Source organism: Chlamydotis macqueenii, chromosome 1 (assembly GCF_036417535.1).
Source record: "Chlamydotis macqueenii isolate bChlMac1 chromosome 1, bChlMac1.mat, whole genome shotgun sequence".
NCBI classification, from domain to species: domain Eukaryota; kingdom Metazoa; phylum Chordata; class Aves; order Otidiformes; family Otididae; genus Chlamydotis; species Chlamydotis macqueenii.
The window spans coordinates 165,644,917-165,656,869 of NC_141556.1; the positions used below are offsets into that span (position 1 = coordinate 165,644,917).

General features: G+C 37.9%; 1 long non-coding RNA gene across 1 annotated transcript; it reads left to right on the forward strand.

The window, feature by feature from the left end:
• The first annotated feature begins 7,010 nt into the window (after window positions 1-7,010).
• Window positions 7,011-10,983, forward strand: LOC147602334 (uncharacterized). Its single transcript, XR_015257762.1, has 2 exons — window positions 7,011-7,105; window positions 10,676-10,983. It is a non-coding gene; the product is annotated as an uncharacterized LOC147602334 (long non-coding RNA).
• Window positions 10,984-11,953: the final 970 nt, after the last annotated feature.

Here is an 11,953-nt window from a genome sequence, read left to right on the forward strand (position 1 = left end):
TTGAGTACCTAGGGAATACATTAAACAATGTAAGATAGTACTAAAAACAACTCTTCATAGATATCTCTGTAAACAATCTCCTAAATTGACAATGACAGACTGATTTTTCTCCTAAGGTTTGTAGGAAATAGGTCACATACGCAAGATTTTAGAGTAGCAAATGCAGCATTAAAGAGGCAACAAGAAAAAAGTAAGCTCTTACCTCTTTTCCAATAATCTCTTGCAATAAATATCAATGACCCAGATCACGATGCAAGAAAAATCTGTGAAGTCAGCCCCATCGTATATCACCATAAGCACTGTGTAAACAAACAAACCAACCAACAAACAATCAGAAGATGCTAATTTCTTTCCTTGATCTATCTCTTGCTGCATTAATTTATTTCTACATTCCTCTTAAAAGTTCTGTAAACTAATTTTTTAAAATTGTTAAAAAAATAATTTGTCAAATGCAAAATGTTTCCTGTGTAGTTTTGAACTTTTGAATTGTTTATGGTTGTTCTATCTCATCGTATTTCCATCAATTTCTATTTTATTGAAGGTATGTGTATTAAATTCTTTAAGTCTCTGTAAGCTGGTCCTTCCAACAAATTAAATATTTTTTTTAAATTATCTGCTCCGTGCTATTTGTATTATTTGGATAGTTTTTCTTCACCTCACAAGAAATCATCTATTTGTTCCCGAAAAGTTGATTATGTCTCTTCTTTCTCCAGAAATATTTGCTGCATTATTTTACTACATGATTACACATGATTTAGAAATGACAATTGCCAACAGCTAAGAGAAACCTTTAGTGACTTATAAGGTGGCCATTAACAGACTAGAAAGCTAAACTAAAAGATTATGGTTCCTCTATTTGTCCTTGCTCATTCATGTAGATGGGAGGTATGACCTCATAGCAGAATATTTTAAAACAAGAACAGTTTATATCTTTGGGAGTAGAAAGTGAAATGACATTTTTATTTCTATGTTAGACCTGTAAGGTTCTAAATCATTCATTCTGAGCTACACCATATATATTTTGAACTACATCATACACGCTACCTCTGAATTTTACTTCAAGAGGGCAGTCTGCATATTTGAGTTACAACTCACAAAGTTTCAGTTGTGGTAATTTTGTATACATTGTCCATACATCCTTATATGTATGGACAAAGTGGTATGCAACATGATGGTCATGTCTACTTGCATTATTTTTTGGAATCATGAAACAAGCATATCCATAAGGACAGTAGATCAGTCAGAACAGGAATAACAGAAGGGCAAGAAATATGTAAAATAGATGTTACTTCAGAAATAGTTAATTTTATCCTCTAAAAGATGGAATAAAATTGAAGGGAAAAATATTTACAAATGCTACAGTTTCTTTAAATGCTATTGTCTAAAATAACATTGCCTGCCAGCAAATAAGGTGACAATTAGGAGCCTTAGATTTAGTCCTCTCAATAGGAATCTGTTCAGCACCAATGCTTTTTTGAGAAAAAGATAAGCATGAACTTCAAAAGAAATTGCCTTTGAAATTAGATGCTGTCACACAATATCATGCTTAAAAGACAAACAATGTTTGATGACCAACACATCTGTTCTCTCCTCAAGTGGCAAAATATCAAAAATCTCTCTAGTAAGGACATAATCACTTAACAAAAGTAACAGTACAGACTCTATAATTCTACAGCAATGTTTTATTTTATAGTGAGAGTAGCATACTCTATGAAAGCCAGACACAAATGAGTGTAAGAGGGTGCGCTCACATTAAAAATAGTTCCAGAATGGGTGATACACAATATGACAGAGAATTTACAATACAGCAATAAGTAGAGCTTTCTTTTTTTTTTTTTTCCCCGAGAGTTTGAAATCCTCAACCCCTGAATTTGGTCTCAGGTGGATAAGCAAACTTGACAAGATTATACTGCTTGAAGGAAACTGACAATAAGCCTTTGTAGACTAATATCAGTGTCAGTGATACTATTAGAGTAATTTTACTTACTTGTGCAGCTACAACAGTACAGCAGTTTAACTATCCTGCAGAGATGTTGGAATAGGTGTATTTCTTAAGTTTGAATTTGTTATCAGTTTGTTACAAATAAATCCTGTTTGAATTTATCACTTTGTCTAATTTAATTTTTTTGTGAGTTTCCTTGACAATGATTTGAAAGGAAAGGCAAGATTAACTAATCACATCTCAATAATGCAAATATTAAAAAAAAAAAAAAGTAGTGGGAAATCTTAGTAACAGGCTTAATTGTTAGCTGACATTCAGAAAAGTATGTACATATCAGGTTATGATAAATAAGATGAAAAGGAGCATGACACTGATAGTACTTTTGCTATCAGACAAAGGAAATTTCACAACAAAGGTCACTGCTCTTTCAGTGGCTGTTGGAATGAAAGGCTTCTGAAATTATACAGTGGGGTAAGAAGAACACTAAGTTACTAGAAGTTAGTCTGACAGACAACTTAAAATAGCTGTTTGATGTGAGCTACATGTTTTAAGTGTATTAAAGAGGAACTTGAAAAAAAATTTTGGGAAAAAAAAGTATCTTACTTAAAAAGAGAGGTTATCGTCAAATAAATTTTTATACACTAAAACAACACTTGAACTGGTCTAAAACCACAACTATTTTAAAATCATTTCGAAGAAACTGATTTTTGATGCTGGTATTGTTGCCTTTGTTGGCGTGGCGACCTGGTTCAGGAACGGCACGGAGACCACCCCCAGGCCGCTCGGTCCATCAGCTCGCAGACACCAATGTGGTGGACAGCAAATGGCATTTATTGGTAGGTAACATGGCCTTATATAGCTTGGGTTTACAACGTCACTGCCATCTGCTTACATCATAGACTAAACGCTATTGGCTATCATAGACTAAACGCTATTGGCTATCCGGAGAGGGGTCCTATCTTCCCGTACAGCGCGATATCTTCCGGCCGCCAGACCCTAGCTGCCTACACGGTATAAGGTCATTCTTCTCACTTCTTGACATAAATATCTATATGTCTATTTTAAGTTGGCTTTGAAAATCCTATGTCTACAATAAAAACTTAGACTAATGTGCAAAAAGTGTGGCAGACTTGATTAACAAGTGTCATCTTCCTTTACACAAAGCCTGTGACAACTTGTATGGTTTGGCCCTGGTGTATCAGTTGTCTAGTTAGAATGTTATTACTCACCTTAAAATTGATCGTTTGTATAGATACGGTAGGTTCTCTACTGTTATATCACTGAGTAGACTTCGAAAAATATAACAGTGAGAAAGTCCCTCCTGGTTTACTGATATATATGTAATTAGTTTGGAAATCATGGTCATGACTAACTGAAGATTTGTTTTCTTTTTGAAGAGTGTTAGGTTATGTGAGAAAAGCTTTTCTGCATACCATAAAGGGGCAGAAAGACAATGACAGGTGGAGGAACCCAAATAATACTCAGCTGGCCTTCTTCCAGACCTATCACAGGAGCAGTTAGCTCATCAAAGGTCCATCTCCACGAGCCCAAAGAAGCACAGGGGGACAAAAGCAGGCAGGAACCCAAATTAAGAACTCAGAGGACAGGATACCATGTTCAGGCCCTTGTCAGGTCCGTCTCAGGATATCCTTCACCTTAATGTCCAGATTTGAAATCCATAAAGAATATAATCAGCTCTACAGCTCACCGTTGGGACTGAGGACATTCAGTGCCTAGGGTTATGGGCCACATCATGGGACGGAGGGGAAGAGCATTTTGGACTTATACAGGACTTACTATGAGATGTTTAGGGGAGGAACAAAAGATGGGGAAACAGAAGGAGATGGATGATTTCAGGAGGAACAAGTGCAGGGAAAAAAAGGATAGGGTGTTAAAAAGGGCTGGTCATGTATAAAGAGTTGGCTGATCAGTATGCTTATCTGGGCAGCTTACAAGGGATCTTACAGACAAACCATTAAGCTTAGAGCTATGTTTACATGAGTGTGCAAGTGAGTATTCAGTCCTAATCTCAGATTCATGCATGAGAGGTAAACTTGCAAAATGTATATATTACTCTCTGGCATTTTCATAGGTCCTAAACCTCATAGGTCCTCTGTCTCAATTTGGAGTTAGTATCAACAACTATGCTGGTTAGAAAGCTATTATTTACCAGCTCCTGGTTGCGGTAACTGTCTAACAATTAACTGTGTTAGATCATTAAGTCTGTATTACAGCAAAACAAAACATGAAAGATTAAACCACCAAAACAAGTCATAGAGATGACTACCAGTTTTTCCTACAAGTGACTAGTACTGATAGTCAACTGGAAGCTGAGTTTAGAAGGTTTAAGGAGCTAAAAATAACTTTAAGCTGTTTCTTTTGTAAATTTCCAGGCAAAAGCAATGTGTTAGCACAGCTGAGCTATGCTGACACTGATATGACACTGCAGCACAAATAATAGAGGGCTGGCTAGAAACTACATTTTAACACACCTGGAGTACTGTGTCCAGTTCTGGAGCCCCCAACACAAGAAGGACATGGACCAGTTGGAGAAGGTCCAGAGGAGGGCCACGAAGATGATAAAAGGGCTGGAGCACCTCTCTTACGAGGACAGGCTGAGATTCTATGATTCTATGATTCTATGATTATTGATCTTTCTTTCACTTCTCCCCAACCACACAGAAAGACACTGTTGAATTAGCAGATGTTCTCAAAAGTTGTATGGGTTTTGTATTTATATATGCATACAGTTCCCACCAAGACCTCTCGTTCATAATGTATCTACATTTATAGGCCTTCATACTAATACAAAGTATTAGCATTACTTTCTTACCTTTTAGTTGTTAAACAATAGTAAAACAGACCAAAACCCAGTCATACACTGAGATGTGGTAATAGATATGTTACTGTACTGATTTGAGAGCATGAATTAACTCTGTATTACAGACTTTCAAATCTGATTATCACGAACTATTCATCGTCACATTGAAACATTTCACTCTCTTTCTCCACTTCATTTAGGGAACAGAAGAGTTCACTAAATAGAACTTTGAATTATTACTGGAATGTAAGATAAGATAAAGGTGAAGATGAAGATAAATATGCCAAAGTCAGGAAGAAAACAAAAAGAAAGGAAAAAAAAAAGATAAAAGAAAAAATAATTCTGCATATTTTTATACAAAATCAGCAAAATAATAAGAGTCTGCTTATAGAAATATCAGTTCTAAGCAATAGATGTTTTTCTTTTTGCATATATAAAGAGTTTATAGTAGATAATTATGTTCAGGGGTTTTGTGGTTTTTGTGGGGTTTGGTTTTTTTTTTTTTTTTTTTTTTTTTTGAAGGAATGTCTCCGGATAAGTTGAAATTTACATTTTATTCATGAAGATATTTTCAAAGATGTTTTCATTTTTCAAAGAATGTCATGAATATGTTGAAAATCAAGATGTTATCTTAATATTGATGTTTGAAGGGAGAACACAGTAAAAAAGTCTGGGTTTTTGTTCCATTTTCCTAAGGGTATTTTACCGTTTAAATAGTATATCACTTGCTAGTTGCTTTCAAAGATTTGTATTTTCAGCATCCACAACTATTTTGATGTGATGAAACAGGAAGAATCATTTGGCCTGAAGCCCAATGGAATACAACTTTTAGTCTGAGGGATATTTTTGAGAGGTTTATTTGTTTTTAATAGAAGCAGATCTGATAAAATTACTAAAAACATCTGTGAGGGAGGGGTAAATAATAGGCTTTTGCATATCTTACTTCTCAAAAATCATATTAGCTTGATCCTTAATTTTAACCTGAGTGAATCTGGTATTTTAACTTTTATATGGAACCTGCTAAACAGAATACAGTGAACTTAAAAAAAAAAAAAAAGGCAATTTGATTAGCAAATTTTCAGATATCATTTTAGCCCTTTCTGAAGCTTTGTCTGGACACAGTGTGGAGATGAGAACAGGTTTGTTTTTTTTTTTTTCCAATAGGCCGTATGGTTTACCTCCCTTTACTTCTCCACAGGTATTCAATTTTATCCATTATGTTTTACACTTTGCAACATATATGCTCTTTAGATACTTTACCTCCTCAAACATGTGATACAGACCCATCCTCAACTTAGTGCTTGAAAAATCCGTGCTAGTTATCTGCAAGGTAGCCTTCACATTATTTTAAACATTTATATTAAAAAAGCAAGCTTAAGATTGTCTAGTAATCATATGTTCATTGTCTGACTTGTTGTAGTGTCAGCTTGTTGCAATAAAATTAAAAAATTATAAAATTTAGATTAATATGGCCAAGTTAACTACCACTATAGTTACCCTTTGTATAGCCCTATCCTTAATGATTTGAAGTCAGAATAGTATTAGTTAAAGATTTATAATTTAAACAATGTGCCTTTGTCTAACCTGTCTAAAAGCAAGAAGCAGAAATGATAAAATCTTAACTCCATCAGCAACCCACGAATAACTACTTAGGTTTGCCAAACTACTGAAGAAACATGAGGAAACGTAATTCTGGCAGGGGTTACCATGACCACCCTCTACCCAAATCATACCAGTGACTCAAAAGAAGACAGCAGAGTAACAGGACTGAGCATGCATACTAATTCCATACACAGATTTTAAGAGTTTTCTTCCTCTGAGTTGATCCTGATCTTCTTGTTTATTGTTCACTTCCTAACAGATGTGGCAAATTAATTCACTGGAGATAGGCTGTTGCAATCACAGCTATTCTTCATTTCATGCAGTGTGTTTGAAGCAGATTTTTGGGGTCTTTTTTCAGTAATCTGATTTTCTACAGAAATAGCTTATTACATCCTCCCATTTGTCTGTATGTCTTCGTGATCACTCTCCTCACCAACAAGATTTTCAACTCTCCCTGAAATTTCAACCGCATTTGAGAAAGCAGTGAAGATCTCAAAGACAATAGAGATGCTGCAAGTTTCCTAAAAGTTCATGGAATTGTGCAAAAATTTACTTTCTGCCATAGTCACCATGGGATTTTTTTTTTTGAAGGCTATCTTTGTAATATATAGTAATAAGCTGTACTTTGCTTCCTAAAATTTACAGATTTGAGCAGAGATGTCAAACTGACATCCTGTCCAGGACAATATGAAGGCTTTTCCAGTCCTGTTTCTGATCTTTGACAGCATTTCTGTTTAGAGGTCTTTATTTTTTTCCTATTCATGTTTTTCCTTGATACTTTGGTGCAAATATGATTTCTTAGAAGATTTACTCTTATTATTACAAAGATATTCTGTGCCATCTAACACACAGTGAACAGTATCATTTTTTTTAATTTGCTTTTTAAGTTGGGTCAGAATGAAAGAAATATTGCATCTTAAGATATATGTGACACAGCATTAACCAAAATAGTTAATTGTACTCCTAGAATGTATGTTAAGAAAATGCTAAGTTTGTGCTTAAAAAGCAAAGATCTGTATGGAGCTGTTATTACTACTTGTGACAAAAGTTAACTTTGCAGATAAGTGACAGAAAGCAGACCTTCAACTTGGATTCTTTCCTCCTCCATAATACCCAGCCAACACAAAGATATTTAGTTTTGAAGATGGGAGTATCTCAGCCTTTAAATGCTTTAATTTGATCTTACATTATTGAAGAAATTTACAATTTTGCCATTGATTTTTATCAGCACAGATGTGCACCAACTGCAGAGAAATAAATTAGCTAAGTTTTCCAGCTAAAGCAGAAGTGTCACCTTCCTAATTCTGCCACTGCAACAGCTGTCCGCTTTGTATATATCAGAACAAGAAATAATGAGACTATAGAAGCTGATTGTTTCTGAAGTGTTGAGATGTGCAAAACTCACAGCTTTTTTCCCATCATGTCATGACAAAATGATTTTTATATACACTATGATTTTTTTTTTGGCATAAGCTCCAAGAGGTATTTTGTAACTGGATACATATATGCAATATGTAAATGAGAATTCATTATATGCTGGTGGGCATAAAAGAGCCAAAAGTTAACCTTGCGTATCCTCTAAAGCATGAATCAATAAAACATTATTCTACCTTATCTTCATTATAGGCTCTATTCTGATCCCTTAGGATAGTGCTTTCTACTACCTCATTCAGGTAACCATCTAAAGATGTTCAGTAGAGCTATTTCTGTTTCAAAGGCGACAATGAATTTAGAGTTATCTCTGACCTTGTTGTATGTTGAAAGGAGAGAATAGATCAAGAGCAGCCCTGAGGAGAAGGACTTGGGAGTGGTGCTGGATGAGAAGCTCAACATGAGCCGGCAATGTGCCCTTGAGGCCCAGAAGGCCAACTGCATCCTGGGCTGCATGAAGAGGAGCATGGCCAGCAGGTCGAGGGAGGTGATTCTCCCCCTCTACTCTGCCCTGGTGAGACCCCACCTGGAGTACTGTGTCCAGTTCTGGAGCCCCCAACAGAAGAAGGAAATGGACCAGTTGGAGAGGGTCCAGAGGAGGGCCACGAAGATGATCAGAGGGCTGGAGCACCTCTCTTATGAGGACAGGCTGAGAGAGTTGGGGCTGTTCAGCCTGGAGAAGAGGAGGCTCTGGGGAGACCTGATAGTGGTCTTCCAGTACCTCAAGGGGGCCTACAGAAAAGATGGGGAGAGTCTGTTCAGTAGGGCCTGTTGTGACCGGACAAGGGATAATGATTTTAAAATAGAGGGGGGTAGATTTAGGTTAGATAGTAGTAATAATTTTTTTTGCAATGAATGTGGTAGAACACAGGAACTGTTTGCCCAGAGAGGTGGTTGATGGCCTATCCCTGGAAATGTTCAAGGCCAGGCTGGTTGAGGCTCTGAGCAACCTGATCTAGTTGGAGATGTCTCTGCTTCTTGCAGGGGGGTTGGACTAGATGACCTTTGAAGGTCCCTTTCAACCCTAACCATTCTATGATTCTATGATTCTATGAAAGGTTTATGTCATTGTTTTGGGAACGTGGATTTTCAGGACGTTGAAGACATGGTCAAGGATGGGAAGTATGAAAAGGTGAGTCCCTTGGCTCCAACCAGTGTGCCAGATGCAGAAAAGTACCCTGGAAGAAGGACTGTCCACTATGAAAGAAAGATAATGCAGGGAAATGAGATGAGGAATGCAACCTGGTTATGTTGGAAAACTGAGACTCGAATTGATGGAGACTGGGGGATGAAATTCCAGTTTTCCCAGCAGATCCCCTGGTTCCAGTTTAGCAAGGGGGAGGAAACAATTTATTTCCTTTTGGACAGCGGTGCAACTCACTCTGTGGTGACAGATTGTAGAGGGCCCCTGAGTAAAACCAAAGTCCCAATTGTAGATGTTGTGGGATGACAAACTGCCTGAAAATTCCACCTGAGAATGCTTGGAAAGCCCAAAATTGTTCATTATTGAAGCCAGAAAATATGACCAACAAGTGCCTGAAGAAATTTTAAATGCAGTAATCATGCTTGTCTGGGCAGGAAAGCAACCTGGGAGAGCAAAGAATGTGACACCAGTTCAGATGATTGAGTTAAAACCTGGAGCAACGCCTGTGCAAACACCACAATACCAAATCAACTTCACTGCAAGAAAAGGATTGGAACTACTAATAGATACTTTTTTTTTTTTGTCCTTGAGTTAATTCATGAATGTCAATCTAACTTCAGCACCTTGATTTTGCCAGTAAAGAAACCAAATAGCACAGAATAGAGGTTTGTACAGGACCTGTGGGCCATACACAAAATAACCACAGATATCCACCTAGTGGTACCTAATCCTTGTACTCTTTTTGGCTGCCCTCTGCAAGAGGGATTCCTTCTTCACAGTGTCAGAGCTGAAAGATACCACCTTCTGCATACTATTGTAAACAGATAGCCAGACAATATTGCTTTTGAATGGGAAAACCCTGCTGTGGGAAAGAAAATCGAGACGTGTTGAGCGGTGTTGCCACAAGGGCTTAAAAACAGTCCTACATTATTGGAGTCCTGGAACTGCACTGGCCACAGATTTAAATAACTGAGATGGCCCCTGATGATCTTCGTGCCACATGCAATATTAACTGTGATGGAAGTCAAAGGAAACAAGCAGGGGACCAGTCGAACTTGGCCCAGAAATCTTGCAGCTGTAGGGGTGTAAAAATGCCCTGTGCGCTGTGCAAATAACCACAAAATCCAACTGAAACCACCAGCAGGAGAAAGAAAGAAAGGAATGAAGCCCAGAGAATGCTGGCAAATAGACTTTTCAGTGTTACCAAGAAAAGGACGGATACTTATTTGTAATAGTGGATACTTTTACTAGGTGGTCAGAAGTCTTTCCTTGTCAAACCAATAAAGCTAAGGAAGTCATAAAAATCTTTCTTAAGGAAGTGGTTCCTTGGTTTGGAATTCCTGAAGGACTTTCTTCAGAAAATTGGCCACACTTTGTATCAGAAATAGTTCAAGGAGTAGTGAAGGCCTTAAAAATTAAGTGAAATTTACATACAATGTGGAGACCACAGCTGAGTGGACAAATGGAAAGAATGAACCAAATGCTAAAAAACAATTGGCCAAAATTTGTCAGGAAACTCAATTAAAATGGCCACATGCACTACCAGTAGCTCTATTAAGGATTACGATGGCTCCTAGGGCTGGGGGGGAGTGTTAGCTCGTTTGAATTTTATATGTTAAACCATAAACTGTAAACAAACTGGTGACAGAAGGGAGTCAAATGCATGTAAAGGGGGGAAATTCAGCTAAGCAACAGTTGCTGTTCTTGTCTGCTGTATTATCCTCTCTCTCCACAGATACATCCAGGAATGGTTGTCAGTTACATTAGATGCTCCCGTACATCCATTCTGACCCGGACATCAAGTGTTGATCAGGACTTGGAAAGGTAGAAAGGTCCATACATTGTTTTGTTGAACACACGTACAATGGTCAAAGTGGAAAGAGTCAAATTGTGGATCCATTACACTTGAGTGAAGACTGTAACAGAAAAGGACAACCAGAGCACCTCACTGGAAGCAGGTGCAAAGATGACTTAGTGGCAAGGGGAACCTACTCAAGATCTAAAATTCCTGTTCCAGAAACAAAAATTAAAAAATAATATTTACTACTGATCGTAGCATTAAGTTATAACTATACAAACACACTACACATCCACAAGTGGGACAGAAGCGAGAACATTTGGAGAAATTTGGCTGGAAATATAGAAAACACACTTTTGTCTAGCAGGGGGAACACCAGCAGAAGTATGCTCACTTCCTGTGCAACAGGGTTATCTACACCCCTAAAAGTATTACAGAAGAATGTTGAAGGATATAGCAAATTTGGCAAACACATTTGGCCACATGTACAGTTGCGGCAATAACACCAGACATATGGATAAAGATAGGATAAGGCTAAAGGTCAAAGGCACACTTCTAGTAGAAAACTGTGTGAAGTTTTGTAACTGGTTCATAGGATTCCTATGTACGAAGATCACACAGCATATGATATTTAAAAGCACAACAGTATTTATTGCTCTATTATAGCCTTGCATAAGCAGTTACAGTTCCTAGCATAAGCAGTTACCAGCGTATTGTTTTCCCTTTATGAGAGTCTTACCAACCCGACTAAGCCGGAGACACCGCCGAGCAGGAGGATGATTATCAGTGGGGTCAGAGCAGAGAAGGGAGGTAGGTGCAGCACCTTCAGGGCGTCCCCTGTTGTTTGTAGAGTGTGCTCTCGGTCCTTTCTCTCTCCCTCTGCTCTGAGCCGCCTCAGCAGATTCAGAGGAAGAGTACTGACCAGGTGTTGATGCACTTGTGGCCAGCGCATGCAGCAAGGCCTGCCAAATACGTGCCCTGCTGGCTAACAGTGGTTCCTGGATAGCAACAACATACTCCTCAATAACAACCCTCCTAGTTCTCCTCTCCGAGATAACAACCCTCCTGGCTCCCCTCTCCAGGGTTGCGTTCTCACAGTTGTGTGCAGCTTGTAATTTCCCACAGTTGCCCTACACAGACTATCACTGAAATCCCTCGCACAAGTTTTGAAATTCTACAGGGAAGTGTGAAAACTTCACCCATTCTTTGCCCCAC